This window comes from Crocodylus porosus, unplaced genomic scaffold (genome assembly GCF_001723895.1).
Source record: "Crocodylus porosus isolate Cpor-Errol unplaced genomic scaffold, CroPor_comp1, whole genome shotgun sequence".
NCBI classification, from domain to species: domain Eukaryota; kingdom Metazoa; phylum Chordata; order Crocodylia; family Crocodylidae; genus Crocodylus; species Crocodylus porosus.
Window position 1 is genome coordinate 17051607 of NW_017728906.1, and position 15330 is coordinate 17066936.

The 15330-nt window shown below is 44.5% G+C and overlaps 1 long non-coding RNA gene across 1 annotated transcript; it reads left to right on the forward strand.

Annotated features, from left to right (window-relative positions):
* Positions 1-1417: 1417 nt before the first annotated feature.
* Positions 1418-15324, forward strand: LOC109305796. The gene is made up of 3 exons (XR_002099719.1): positions 1418-1431; positions 5413-5415; positions 15170-15324. It is a non-coding gene; the product is annotated as an uncharacterized LOC109305796 (long non-coding RNA).
* The last annotated feature ends 6 nt before the right edge of the window (positions 15325-15330 follow it).

The following is a 15330-nucleotide window of genomic DNA, read 5'->3' on the forward strand; positions in this document are numbered from 1 at the left end:
GGGGTTATTATGTGTTGATTACTGGTATACAATATACTGTGCTGAGTTTAGCCTTCTTGGTAGATAAACCTTAAAGAGTCATGTTTGCTGATATGGCACTAACTGATTGGAGCCATATTATGTAGCCCTATTACACAGGCCCACTGTTTTTTAGCTTTACACTTTACCCAGTCCAACCTTTTAATATGGTAGAAAATACATTAAGAGCCCACTTGAGACATGGTACAGTAACTCTGATTTGAACAGAACATTTGTCTAATTCTTAAGTTGGCTGTCCCTGCTGGCTAAAGCTTAACTCTTTGGGTGGGACAGAGATAATTATCTTCTGTGCCAAAGACAAGACTATTCATTCAAAATTATGCCTGGAGCAGCAATCAGCATTCTCAGGAAAACATCAAACAGTCATTTTTTAGTATGACAAAAAATCCTCACTAAACAATTTTTGATAGCTGACCTTCCAATTTCCTTGTTAAAAAGCATTGTTCTTAAGGAGATTTACAACATAAATCTGGATTTCCAAATTGGGGCTTAAGTAGCACTTTCTTTAAATAAAATAATTTTGTTGCAGAAGAAAGGGATGTCAAAGAATAGATGATTCAATTCAACTAACAGGAAATAAGGCCTAATTCTTCTATAGAATAGCCATGTTGAAAGCAATTTTTGTTTGCCTTGCTACCTATGAAAGCTGTTGGATTGATCATTTTAGAAGCTTAAGCCTTCACAAATAGTGTAATTGCATATTACAATTAGCACATGCCAGCTCTTAAGGAACATTGGGGTGTGTTCAGATTAGCATGTGGTATGAGTAGTCACACATCAAGGATTAATGCCCTGTCTAAGCACTCTAGCTCTAACCTGCTGCTAGAGGGCTGGTGAGCAGGGAAGTAGAATTACAGAAACATAGATAATTAAGGTCAGAAGGGACCTCAGAAGATCACCTAGTCCAACCCCTGCTAAAAGCAGGACCATCCCCAACAAGATTGTTCCAGCCAAGTCTTTAGCATGGCTAGAAGCTGCCGAATCTGCTATGTGCCTACCTATCTCACTGGCTTTCTAGCTGCAGTTTTGTCCAGGAGGAAGGGGTCAGAAAGGAAGTAGGACAGCCCCGCTCTGCTGCACCACTTGATTGCCACCCCATCACCCTCTGCTACATCAATCACCCCCTCACCAAATCATTTCCTATCACCCCAAATACCCCCACCACTTGGATCACCCTCTGCCACTGCAATCAAAGTGAGAGAGGTAATGGCAGCAGCAACAGGGGTTTCCCTCTTGCTATCTGCTCCTGGGCTCCCTGTAGTCTACACTGCCTCATGCACCCCCAGCAGGATACACAGTTGCCTACTCACTCAGTGCCAGCCCCAGTGACTTCCCAGTAGTTTCCTGTGGGGGAAGGAGGAACAGGTTGGAGGGAACATGGAGAACAGGTAGGTGAAGAGTTGATGGGCAGGTATGTGTGTGGCAAAGGTCCAATCTAGGTGTGTGAGAGCTCCCTACAAATCTGACCTTCCCACCTCCTTCCTCTGTGGGAACCTGTTGCCCAGTTCGGGATACAAAGGTTTTATCCAGGTATACAGGAAACTGCCAGGGCCTACCTCCCCCGTAACTGCCAGGAAGTTCTCTGCCCACTCACTTTCCCTGTTCCACATTTCCTTCCTTCCTCTACCTCTTCCCTCTTCTCCCCTCCTCTCCTGCTCTCCCTGCCTTTGCCCCCTCTTCATCCATTTCCCCTCCTTCCCCACTCACCTGCTGCCCAGCTATTCCCAGCTGTTAGTCCACGGTTATAGAGTTCTGGATGATACCTAGTCCATGCTGGCAGCAGTGCCTCCTGGGATGTTGAAGGATGGCAAATTATTCATTTTATATAAGTCAGGTATGTGAAAAATGTGGATCTGGCCAGCAGACATAGTCCATTTCCCAGCAGCGCCTACCCACATCATTGAAACCAATTTCCATGGAGACCACAGCAGTGGTGGGGCCAAGACAGTGCAGAGCCTGAGTTTTCATGGAGATCAGCCCCATCAGCACCGGCAGTGTGCCTGTCTGGGCAGGGAGCTGTTCCAGGGCTGGGGCTGAGATCTCGCAGTGGCAACACTGTGGTCCAGAGCTGGGGAACAGCCATGATAGACTGCCTGCATATCCCTGCTTAAGGGTCTGGTGCCTGTGGACCTCCTCCCCCCATGGAAGCCATGCCCTTGGCCCACATTGGCAGTGCCTGTGGTGGAGGAGGAGACTGGCTGGTAGATGGCATGCTGGCATAGGACAGTGGATCCGCCTTTTCCACACACCCCTGACTGTGCTCTTCTGCCTTCCTGGCTCTGTTCACCAGCACCTCCATCCAGTGATCTGGGGTTTTGCTAATGCATACGCTCTCCTCCACCCTCAGGTCACATACGATGTCCAGCACATGGATCATACTGGACCGCAAGGGATCAAGCTATTTCCTGATGCCCTCCTTTAGCTGCCTCACCAGTGCCTGTATGTCTGGTGACAGCGGCTTGCCCCAGCCATGAACATTGATCTCCTGGAACTTCTCCATTTGGTTCTAAAGTTCCCTCACTACAGAGATCACCTGGCTAAGGAGGGCATCGCCAGCGCCAAGGCTCTTAGTGGCCTGGAGGAAGGTTTTGAGGACCACCAAGATTTGAAAGCTGGTATCCCACTCAGCTCTGTTAAGGGGGCTGCTGATACCAATCTCCCTGAGCGAGGCCATCTCATGGATGACCTTCTGTTGCTCCACCAGCCTCTTGAGCATTAGGTATGTGGAGTTCCACTAAGTCTCCACATCCTGCATGATTTTGTGCTGTGGGATGTTCAGATTTCCCTGTTTGTCCTGCAGCATCTTCCCCTACTTGAAGTTCCGGTGGAAGTAGCCTGCCACCTTTCTGCATTTGGAAATGAGCTTGCTGGTGGTGCTGGTGCTGTCACTGGCAGCCTTGTTCCCCTCCAAGGTGTTCTTGACAATGAGGTGCAACTTGTGTACCACACAGAGGATGCCAACAAAGTTGGCATCATGGGCCACCTTGAACATACTGGCTCTATTGTCAGTAACCATGAACCCATGGGTGAGCTCACCCTGCCCAATGAGCCACCCCTGGACCAAGTGGTTTATGGCCCCCCATGATCTCTGTTGCCATGTGGAACTCATTCATCACCTTGGCTTGAAGGAGAACCCACTGATGGCCTGACTGGTTGTACCAGGTCCCTGAGAGGAAGAGGTATGCATGATCTCTACCCCAGCTGCTCCAGATGTCCAAGGTGAAGTGTAAGGCCACCTGCAGACCTGCCTTGTGCAGCTCCTCCCTCAAATACTCCCTGCATACCTCGTATGGGGAGGGCACGACCATCCTGCTGAAGTTGGTGCATGTGGGCACTTGGTATGATCGGTCCACAAGCACCAGAAGCCACCTGAACCCTGGCCACTCAACTAAAGAGAAGGGATGGCCATCTGCAGCTAGCATCTCCCCAATGGTCTGGGTGATCTCACTCACCTCTGCAATGCATCCCCCTTTCTGTCTGGTTTTAACCGCTGTTCCAGGGTGACCTGCCTAAACTTTGGGGGATGAGGATTTTTGAGCAAGAGGGAGAATTCTTTTTGGGCACACTCCCACTGGTGCCAGGCTGAGAAGGAACAAGAGCAAGGGAGTGGTGCCTGTGGAGATTTCAGCATTCCCGTTGTGCTCAGGTGTTTTGTTCCCTTTCCCTCACTGGTTTTGGCTCAGCAGTGTAGGCAGATAGCATATATGGGATCATCCGGCACCTCAGAATAATTCCAGACCACACTGCCGCCTCACTTCTGGGGTGTGGGTACATGTGCAAATGCTGCCTTTCCCCACTCCTTAGCAGGCAGAGGCACAGCAACAAGAGGAGCAGACATAGCTGAGCCACTTACCCCCACAACCTCTACCTCAACCTCCTCCAAAGTGCCTTCTGGGGAAGGAGACCTGGATCTAGGGAAAACTTGAGGAGTGTGGGGCACAAACTTGGATGATTTCCCCTTCCTTCCCCAGAATTTCCCTTGCTATGGCACACAGACCTAGCTCTTCCTCCAGCAATGGAAGGCTCAGCATGGGAAGTGAAATGGGAGTGGAGGAGACTATCATGCTGGTGCTTCTGTTTGTTGTCATGGTGGTAGTAGGAGGGGTTATGGATAGTGCTCTTGGAGGGGATGCAGACTCAGCCACAGGCAGTGGCACTACTCCCCTCTCCTTGATGCCTGTAGAACTAGAAACCTCACACCTGCTTGTTGTAGGAAAGAGGCTGTACCTCAGTTTGGGTTGGGGAAGGACTTACAGCTCTCCCTCTACCCCCTCTTCTTCCCTTGCCTGAAGGCTCACCAGTTGCCTTTTCAGCATGCTTCATGGTATGCTTTATAGTTTCTTTGCCTTTGTGTGCTGGAAAATCTGCGTGTTCTTCTGTAATGTAATCTGATTTATGTAATATATGTAGATAATTGTATATGTATGTGTATTTATGTAATGTATGTGTGTATTTATGTAATAAATATAATATATAGATGTATGTAGTATGTATTCCTGAATATATTCTATATCCTAATATGCAATATATGCTGTGCTTCCCTGCACAGTGAATGTAATACACACGGTGAGAAAAAGCACCAATTTATTTTCTGTGGGAAAAGAATCAAAATAGATTAATAAAAAACAAAAAGAAGATTTGAGGGAGGAATAAATTGAAAGTAATGAATGAATATAATAATAATATAAAAGGGTATAGAAAGCAAAAGGTATTGATGAATTCCACTTGCTGGGAACAGGCAAGCAAGTAGGAAATGATAGTCTTTGCTGTGCAATGCTGCTGAATTGCTGGAAGACACAGCTCAGTAACTAACCCCAAGACAGAAAGCAGCTCAGTTCAAACAATGCTGTTTTTTATGTTGTTTTTCCACCCCTCCCCCAGAGCACTGGGAGTGGAAGGGACCTCAGGGAAGGATTTCAGTCACTGGACTGCTACACAGTCAATATCACAGCAATCATTTCTCCCTCTCCCCACCCTTACTTTCTGTTTCCCTGCAAGTAAGCCCAGCTTTGAAACTCGAAATGTTTTGGCTGCCCTCATTTCATTTCAAGGCTGTTTCAAAGCCTTTCATTTAATTTTGATTTTGCTATTTTGACCTCAAAACAAATCAAAACAGTGTCAAAATGAAACAGCTGGTGAAATTCCACACAGCCCTAACAATCACCTACTCAGGATATCTTAACCATCTGGATGCTTACCTTGCTGGAGTCATCTGACTCCAGCAGTCTTTTCTGCCCCAGAGCAGTTCATCAGAGTCCTGCCCTGTTACTAGGGGTTCATGGGAGTCTAAACAGCTCCACACCACAGAAGCACCTCTGCACACCCACCCCAAACCTAGGAGAACTCAGTGGAGTCTGGGGAACCAGGTCCCAGAAGGTAGTGAGTCCAATAGCAAAGGAGCTAACACAGGTGTGGGGCATGTAAGAGGGTTAGCCACATGAGCCCAGAGTGGGAAGGATAAAAGACTCTGAAAGCAGCCTCAAGAGGCCGCAGCTGGCCAGGGAGAAGGATGGTGGGAGTTACCAGGACTTAAGTAGACACTGGGAGAGCCCTGAGCAGGGCTCTTTACTGTTTGTTTGTTTGTTTGCTTGCTTGATTGATCATTTGCTTCATTGCACAAGTCTGCAGGCTCTTCAAAGCCTCTGAAAGATAAGAGGCAAGGAGGAGGTGAAGCCTGGAAGAACCACTGGGAGACAGACAAGTGCTAACTTATTTGTTAAACTTCTTTTTTGTTTGTTTTGCATTGCTATCAAGCCAGGGTGGCCTCATAGTATTATCTACTAGCCTGGCTGTAGTAAGGGCAAGGGTCCAGAACAATGGGTCCTTGGCCAAAGCCAGCAGCAAAAGTAAAACTGGTCAGCTCAACCAGCAGGAAAAAACATACCCCACTCTGATCTGCCCAGATTCTGCCTGTAGCAGCCTACACCGAGGGGCTGGACCTGATTATCTCAAGAGGTCCCTTCCAGTCCCTAACACCTATGGAGAACTGCTGATCATAATGCCTATGATTTGAATGGATATCCACTAGGAACGGAAGCAAGACAACTAATTTTACAAAAGTTACAATCTATAGTTTTCAGATATCTTGTAGTACTTGTTGAAAATAAAAGCTATTTCATATTTGAACCAGATACTTAGATTTGAAAGCTTTTATGTCCTAATGTTATGTCTTAGTCATTCAGTTTCCCTTTGGATTTATTTTTAATAAATATACATGGAGCATCATTGTGTAATGATAATTATTAGATATGTCTCTAGGCTCCAGAATAGCTAATACAGTCATCAAAATATTGGATGAGAACAGTAGCAGTAGATTACAGTAGCAGAAATGAGTATACAATTAGCAGTTTGTTTTGTATCAGCCATGGAGGAGGTGAATGTAAAGGGTGGAAATGCTTTGAGGATGAGTCTCTTGGGAAGAGAAACTATGACTGTTAGGAAAAAAAAAACTTGCAATGATATTTAGGCTCCTAAATCATGTCATTGCTTTTGGAAATTTTACCCTAGAGCTGAAAAGCAAACAATCCAGATATTAGCTGAAGGCGTTTCTTTTCCTATTAGCAAAAGAAACCCTCATAATGGGAGAGTTTAATATAACATCTGTAGGGCAGTATTTTGGGGAATTGCTGATTTTCTGTTAAACTGTGGATATAAATCTAGTACATCCAGGGGAAGTATCACTGTTGAATCAAGAAAAGATTCTGGTTGCCAAGAAACAGCGTTGTTGGTTACAGCAGCCCTAGAAAGATTACCATATGCATTACTTGCCTGTTGTCAAAGAGTGACTCATTAGGAGAGCCAAAAATAAAATTGGGGATTTTTTACTTTCCCTACTCTTAGCTCTGCCACTGTCACAACTCTTCCCAATGACAATGTGGACATAATTGTGCATATTGATCAAAAGTGTCTGTGAGCTTAATGCTTTTCTTTGTGCGGTTGAAGTCACTATTGGTCAACCGTTGCTATTGGATATTCAGCACATCAATAAATCAGCCATTCTGGTTTTGGCCCTAACTATATTTGGGATATTAGCTTTATATTGCAAAGTCTGGCAACTTCTGTTGCTGTTCCTTTAAAAATATACATTTACCTGTTATTATAGGTGGCATTTGACCTTGGCTGTGTTAGGAATGCTTTTTTATTTCTCTCTTCAAATGCAGTGCTATCTCCCTGCTAAAAACCGTCTTACTGTGTAATCCAATGTGGGGGGGGGGGGTTGTGATAGACCAACCATGAGAATGTGAATCAGCCAATACACCAGCACAATCATTTTGCTTGGCTTGTCTACCTATCACCCATTGCTTGGGTATTGATCCATAGGGAGTAACCCAGCTATGTCCCATGCTTAGTAAAGTATGGTCACAAAACCTACAGTTTAGGCCTGTGGGGGGGCAGGGGGGAGTTCCCTTTGTTTCTTCTTAGCTCTCGGGAAGCCTAACTGGAGTATTTCTGCATTTTAAATCTGACTCTCATCCACTATGTTTTGATTTAATTCAAAGGTGTCAGTCAGGAGGTGTTACAAATACAGAATGACTGCGGCTATAAGGATGGAACTTTTTCTTGTCGATTGATGTCTCACTTTCTCCTCTTCCGGACAAACCCCTAGACACTTTACCACTAAAAAGAATCCACTTGTTTCTTTATGCAGTCAATCAATTTGCTTTATTGTAAACCAAAATACTCTTTTAAATTGTTTTTATTTTTCAATTTTCCAGGACAGTTCATTGGGTTTATTTAACATAAAACAATATGCATGAACATAAATAAAGTCAAAGATTTTAACTGTTTTTGTCTTTCATTCATTAAACTACACAGAAACTTTCTTTAGTCTCTTGCTTCTTTTCTCCCTTTTTCTTTTTGGCTCCCAGAGCACCATCTGTCCCAATCAGGATCCCCAAACAATACTTGGGGAACAAAACAGAAAAAACAAAAATGAACTTGACCTGAATTTTTCCCCATTGGGAATCTGCTGTTGTTCTCCTTTGTTTATTGGTTTGTTTGTTTTTTCTCATGGCTTCTGCTGCTTCACTCGCCTCATCTAGGTGAGTTGACGATCTTCCCTTCTTTGAGGGCTCATGGTTTTTTCTCCTGGTTGAGTCCCTATCCTCTTGCCAGAGCCGGCTCCCAGGACCCCTCCATCCCAGTCTCCATTTCACAGGTTGTCCTCACCTCAACCACTGTTTTTTCTTTCTTTTTTAGGGTGCCCCTGTCATGCCACTGTTGCCTCCTAACTTCAAAGAGCAGCTGCTCTGAAAGTGCCTCCCTCTCAGTGCAGTCCTGCTCCCCATTCCCCCAATCTTTGCACACCCTTCACGGGGTCTTAATGTAATGAAGAACTGCACCATTTCTGCTCATCAAAGGACAGCTGCCTTCATCAAAGAGCTGGTTTGTAAAGTTTGATATACTGTACACAAGGCATATTTTTGTTCAGTGGCATCTGAATACCTGTGTCACTGGTATTGAATAACCACATGATCAGGGAGAGAGGGATAATGGTGGTATCCAGGGGTAGATCTCGAATTTTGAATAGGTGGGGGGTGCAGCTGCTGAGGTGCTTCATCACATTTTTTTCTAGTTAAACATAAAATAGAAGCTTTACTAATATGCTAAGGACATAGGGCTGTATTAAAAATTGCAATGAGTTAAAAACAATCTTCAGTGTTGTCAAATAGGAGTTTCATTACTAGGAGCAGCTAACAGACAGCAGTATTACAGAACAAAGGATAGCTTGCTTGATGAACCGTCAAGACTATTAAAAGTGAGAGAGAGGGTTGTTAACATCTGTCAAAGGAAGAGTTGAGAAGGGGACAGGCTCGGGTAGATTATAAAAAGCCATGAAGTCAGCTGAGTCCTTCAACGCTGCCTGACTAGAAATGCTGCTGCCACTGCCAGGCAGGTGGTTTTACACTTTGGGTGGAGTATGAATCCATGCGGGTTACAATGTACCACTGTACACCTCCTGGATTCACCCCGATGGTATATGTGGCCCTGAAAAATGGCACCATGTTTTCATTGCCACTACAAAGATGAAAATACTTTCAGGCCTCTAGGAGGAAAATACCATAGATTATTCAGGTCTTTTATGTAAGAAAGGCTAATATTGTTCCCTAGTTCATGTCTGACGTTTGGTTCACTCCTTTGCACATGGTCTGGTTTCCAGAGGCGACTAATTTTTGAAGGAAATTGCTGCAGATTTTGCAGACTGTTTTATGTTAAGCAATAGACTTCAAAGTCTTAGAAGCATGAGGGAAATATGGTATGTTTTAAAATAATTTTTACCATGTGTGGCAGAGGCACAGTTGAGAGCTGTTTCCTCTCTGAATAGAGGACACAAAATGGCCCAGAGCATGCTCAGAGAACAAGATGCTCTCTGGCACAGCCATATGACATTCAACCTGCTTCCTGCACCCTGATTTGATTGAGCTTTGACACTTCCATGAATATATTTACAAGTTGGGGAGTTTGCCTTGCAGCATTTTACTAAATTACCTGGAAGCCTTGAAATCCAGTGTTTCTCCTTTCCCTTACCAGCCCAGTTATACAACAGATATATAGGAATGCATAGTTAGCATGTCCACATATTTTGACTATGGTACAAACAGCAAAATTTGTGTGTGTGTTAGAGAGAGGGAGAGAGAAAATGTATAGGGGAAATAATGGCTAGGGCTATGTGAAGCTTTGGGTGCTGATTTGGTTAGGCCCAATTCAGCAGCCGAATCTCCAAATCTGAATCAAATCAGGAGATCAATAAAAAGGTCCAAATTGATTCAAAACTCTCCAAATTGATTCAGAAACTATTTGGAGAGCTTCAGAGATTCAGGTAGTCCCTGCTCACTGCAACAAGGAGCTGTACCTGGACTCTGTGCCAGTAAGTAGGGGATGGGGGAGGTGGGCTGGAGGAGTGGGGAGGGAAACCATGGGGAGAACCCTGCCAGACTCCATCCCCTGCATACTCTCCCAGCCACCTCCCGACCCTATGGCTGCCCTGCCTGGTCTCAGCTCCCTGTTCTTAAAAAAGAAGACCCCACTCACCACCCCACTGCCCTGCACTGCATGGGGGAGCTCTGCCACAAGCCCCCATCCCTGCCTCATCTCCCAGTCCCTGCCATGGCTGTTTCACCTGGCCCCAGCTCCCATTTTTTTAAAGAAAAGGGAAAAAAATAAAATAAAAAGCCCCCCAATCACCAGCTGCTGCAGTGGCCATGGGGGGTCATGGAAGAGAACCACATGCAACACAGGGCAGTGGGGATGGTCCCTCCCACCTGGCAGGAGTTGGTGAGTCTGGGGTTTAAAAAAAAGGGGGTGGGGAGGAGCTAGGACCAGGTGAAGCAGCCTTGACGGGGCTTGGAGAGCAAGTGAGGGATGGGGCTGGCCCAATTCAAAGATGTGGCTGCTATAGAATTGTCCAAATCTCTGAACTGGATTTGGTGTAATCAATTTGGGACAGTGATTCAAGTCACCAAAACAATTCACTGTCCCCAAATTAGCTGAATCTGAAACCAAAGCAAATACTAGCAGCTTTGCACAGGTCTAATAATAGCTATGACAATATTTCTCCATTGTTGGTAGTTGCTCTTACCTCCTAAGCATAAAGCTAGTACATCTGTTGTCACTTAGGTCAAAGAACAGGGGAGTGGTTGAGTTGCAGCTGCACTCAACAGAATGGTTTGCTGCCAGCCTCAGCCACAATCCAGTGGATTAATATTGGTGAAATCTACAGGTACTTAATTTATCTACCCATAGCCTGCAGTTCTGTCAATGAAGTCAGAGAGTTGCACTGAACGGAACTTAGAATTTCCAGAATTTGCTTTCATTCCAAATCATCACAAAATTAGAATGTTCATAATTTCACATGAAACAGATATTCCAAAAAATTATTTAGAGTTAATTTTTTCCCCAAAAAAGAGGTTTTTAAGATAATTGAAGCAAGCATGATTAAAATAGTTTTTCCTGTAATTATTAATCACCTTTTCTTGTAGAAACTGCAATGTGGCAAGCTTTCATTATAACACAAATAGGAGACACTTTGACTTCAATGTAAATAAGATCTTTTAATTAATACTAAGCCACAACTGCTATTAATAATTAAAATAAAATAATATAATGGATTTTTTTTTACAATTATAGCTTGTCACCATATGACATGCCATGTGATGCCTCAGCTATAATAGAGCAAAATATGGCACATTTTGCTCTGACTTGATAATTTATGATATGATAGATCATGCTGTGACTTGTCATTATGCACTATTACTACTGATGTGTTGTGCAATAATGTAGACAATGTAGACATATTGAGAGGAATATAAACATGAGTAAAAAGAAATCAAAATGAAAATGTTGTTCAGGAATGTTATTTCAAAACCAAATAAATATTATATAGGGATCTACCAAATTCATGGTGGAAGTTGGGTGCACTGTGGCTCTTTTAATCCTGCACTTTCCCCTGCATTGCCTCTCTCCCCCCTGCTGATTGGTGGAGGGGTCCCACTTACAGCTCTCTCCTGATCAGCAGGGAAGTAAAAATTGCAGTTTTAAATATGGCGCTGTTTTTGCCTCCCTCCACTGATTGGCTGAGGGGCCAGCCCAGCTGTTTGCTGGTGACTGGTGGGGAGGCAAAAATGGGGCCATGTTTAAACCATTGATTTAGTTTCCCTGCTGATCAGGAGGGAGCAGCAGTGTTCTCTGCTAATCGGCATCAAGTAAGGGCAAGGGCTAAGGTCCAAGCTGGGGAACATGTAAGATTAAAGAAGCCACCGCACTCTCTATTTCCACCATGAATTTGGTAGGTCCCTAGAAATAATACTTCGGTTTGTTTAATTTCAGGAGATTCTTCACTGATTGATTGATTTATTTATTTGTGAAATTCTTTTCATCTAAGTGTAGTTAAACAAATGGAAAAAGATGTTTTTAAAGTAGTTTTTCAGCAGAAAATACGATTTAATTGAAAACTTTTTTTAGAAGATGTGCAGAGGGTACTGCCATATGATAACACAGCTACTGTCTGGTTGCATTGTCATCCATGCAATGATTCCCAAAGTGTCCCACAGGATCTCTCAGCTTGAGGAGGTAAATCCTCTCCTGCCCTGTTTGGATCCCTGAGCCTACCCCAGCTACTCCAGCAGTACCTTTTGGCTGTTCCTCTCAAGACTGCCATCCCTGTTGCTGCTGCCTTCCTCAGCCTCTGGGATTCTCTGCTCCCCTCTCCTCCCCCATTCCCATCAGTGCACGCTGCTGTGAGCAGTCAGAGGAACATACACTGATGGGGCCACACTTGGCAGCTCAGTTCATCCTGTCATGCTCTGAGGGCTGGCAGGAGGGGCCATTGTGTGGTCACCAGCATATGAGACCCTGTAGAAGTAGCCTCAGCACTGGGATCTCCCCTTGGCTTTACAGGAGGCACACAATAGAAAGAGCAGGGTGAAGTCCAGCCCTTACTGTCCTTAGGTGACACCAGCTGTATCAGTGATTCTCAGCTGTTGAGCTTCATGGCCCCACTCCATATGTTTTTTTTAAATTTAGCTCTCAGTGATTTTCAGCTGGGGTGCAATGACATTCAGAAAAGTTTTGGAGTTATTTTTCTTTAACAATATATTTTAGCACTGGTATTATTCCACTTCTTTGCCAAAGGGGATGTTCAGTCTTGAAATTGTGTATACACACACACTTTCAGGTGTAAGAATAAAGTATATCCAGAAAAAGTATGCCCCAGGTATCAAAAGTTTGGGAAGCACTGCTTCAGCGGTAGCAGGAACAAATGGAGGCTGATAGAGAAAGAAAGAATCCATATGGTTAGCGTTAAAGTTACTGTTACCTGCAGATTTCTGAGTTCTAGTCTTTTTGTTGGACTTGTTCCCAAGGGGGATTAAAACAGAGGTGAAAGTATTAGCAAATCTAGAAGTTTTGTATTTTGTTCCCTTTTATATAGGAAAGGAGCATATGGAACAGTTGAATGCAAAGTTTGCCAAATGCTTTGAAAACCTCTGATGAAAGATGCCACAACTAGTGCAAAGTATTTAAGCTGGTTTAGAGACTTGTTCAGATAAGTTTCTTTCCCTTTGTAGTTTGAATAATAAATAGAACATACTGTAGGTATGCTCAGGAAAAAAAATTCTTCCATCTGTAAAACTGTTTTCACACAATGAAGACTGTGCCAGAAGGAAAATAGAACTGACCTTTTATTTTGTTGCAGGGAATGAGGCTTTTGTTCTTTGCCTACAAACCCTAGTAACCCTCAGAGACAGGCATTTATAGATTAGGTGCCTGAAAAGTTATCCCCTTCATTCACTCTCTCGACATAAATGGCCAGGTTCTCCTAGCTTCACCTAGGCTCATAGGAAATTAGGGCTGGAAGGGACTTCATGAATCTAGTTCAGGCACCTGCTCAAGGCAGGGTTATCCCTGACTATAAACCATCTCAGCCAAGTGTCTGTCTAAAAAAACTTTCAAGGATGAAGCCTCTGCAGTTTCTTTAAATAAAGGTAGCCTGTTCCAATGTCTGACCACTCTTGTAGTCAGAAAATTCCTCCTAATCTCCAGTCTAAATAGTGTCTTATAAAGAATGGAAGAGAGAAGCTGGAAAGGGGGCCTGGCTCCTTTCAAACAAAGGCCTTTTGGAGCAGCAGGGGCCAGGTGCAGCTGAGTAGGCCACATGGCCAGAAAAAAAGCTAGCTCAGCAGAGAGAGAGGGGTACTAGAGCCTTGACCGCTGAGAAGGCTAGACTGTCTATGCCTGAGAGAGAGAGAACGTTAGTGTGGATGTTGTAAGTAGCCCCAGCAGGGGAGGAAGTTTTGTTGCAGTTTTAACTTTTGTTCCTGGTTTGGTACAAGCCCTATGATCGAATGGTGTTTGTCACCCTGGAGTGGGGAAGAGCTTTGCATCGAAGATTTTTTTCTTTTCTTTGATGAAGAAACTGGGTTAAGTACAGACAGTAAAAAAGCTGGAGGGTAAATTGATTTGATCTTTGCAGGTTAGTCTCAGCTGTGTAGATTGAACTGATAAGCAGACATTCACTCTGAGTAGGAGGTGCCTTGCTCTTGTCTAATCTAGCTCCTTTCCAACAAGCACAGCAGCTGAGCGGGACAGGGAGTAGCCTGAGCAGGTAAGGTTGCAGAACATCCTGGGACAAGTAGAGAGGCTCTCTTTCCCCTGGTTTTTGTCCCAGGTGCCATGTGCTGGACTCTTTCCAGGCTGTCCACTGTCACATTCCACCAGGCTGGCCAGCCTAGTGGGTACAGTTGGTTGGGGAGCTGGGGTTTCAGGGGTCAGAAGCCACAAGTTGGGGGCCAAAATGATGAGCTGGAAATTGGAAATCTAGTTACCAAGCCCAAAGAATAATCCACAGAGCAATGCCCAAAACTAAGCCAAGCTATGGTTAGGAGTCAGGAAACAGGTCTGTAGGGAGAATTCAAAGGAGGAATTCCTTAAATGCATTTCCAGGAACAATCAGAGGGAAGGGACTGGGGGCCTCAGGTAGCAATAAGCGATCCAGCATACTTAACAAGGACTATGGGGCAGAAACTTGCTTGAGCCTTACAGACCTGACCCAGGCTGCAGCACAGGAGCCTTACATTCACATACCTCTGGAAGTGTGGTACTCATAACTGGACACACAATTCTACTCAAGGCCTTGCCAGTACTGAATAGAGAAAAAGAATGACTTCCTTGACTTGCAAGAGACACTCGTATTAATACAGCACAGGATGCTTTTTGCTTTTTTTTTAAGCCAGCCATTCCTCAGTCTGTATTTGTGCATGTTGTTATTCCATCCCAAATACAGACTTTGCATTTGTCATTGAATTTCATAAATTGTGGACTGCTTCTCAGGGCTCTCCAGATCATTCTAGATCATAGCCCTGTCATCCTGAGCGTCCACAGTTCCATTCAACTTAATGCCATCTGCAAATTTTCTAAGTGTGTAACAATCCCATCATCCAAATCCTTAATGATTTTGAACAATAGTGGACCCAGGATCCACTGAGGAACCCCACTGATGCCTCCTCCCAACTAGTTATTGAGCCACTGAGAACTACTCACTGGGCACGTCTACATGAGATGCTTAATGCACAATAGCCTAATAACACTGTGCAGTAGCATGCCAGGCAAAAACCATGCTAATACTCTACTGCAGGCCTTGGCGACTCTGCAGGAGATGGAAAAGGAGGAGGAAACCCTTGGGCAGGAAGAAATGCCACATTCTTCACACTCCAAACAGATCAAGAGATCCGAGAGGACCCAGAAGAGGAGGAGACGCATGCTCGTCATAGGCGATTCCATCCTGAGAGGTACGGA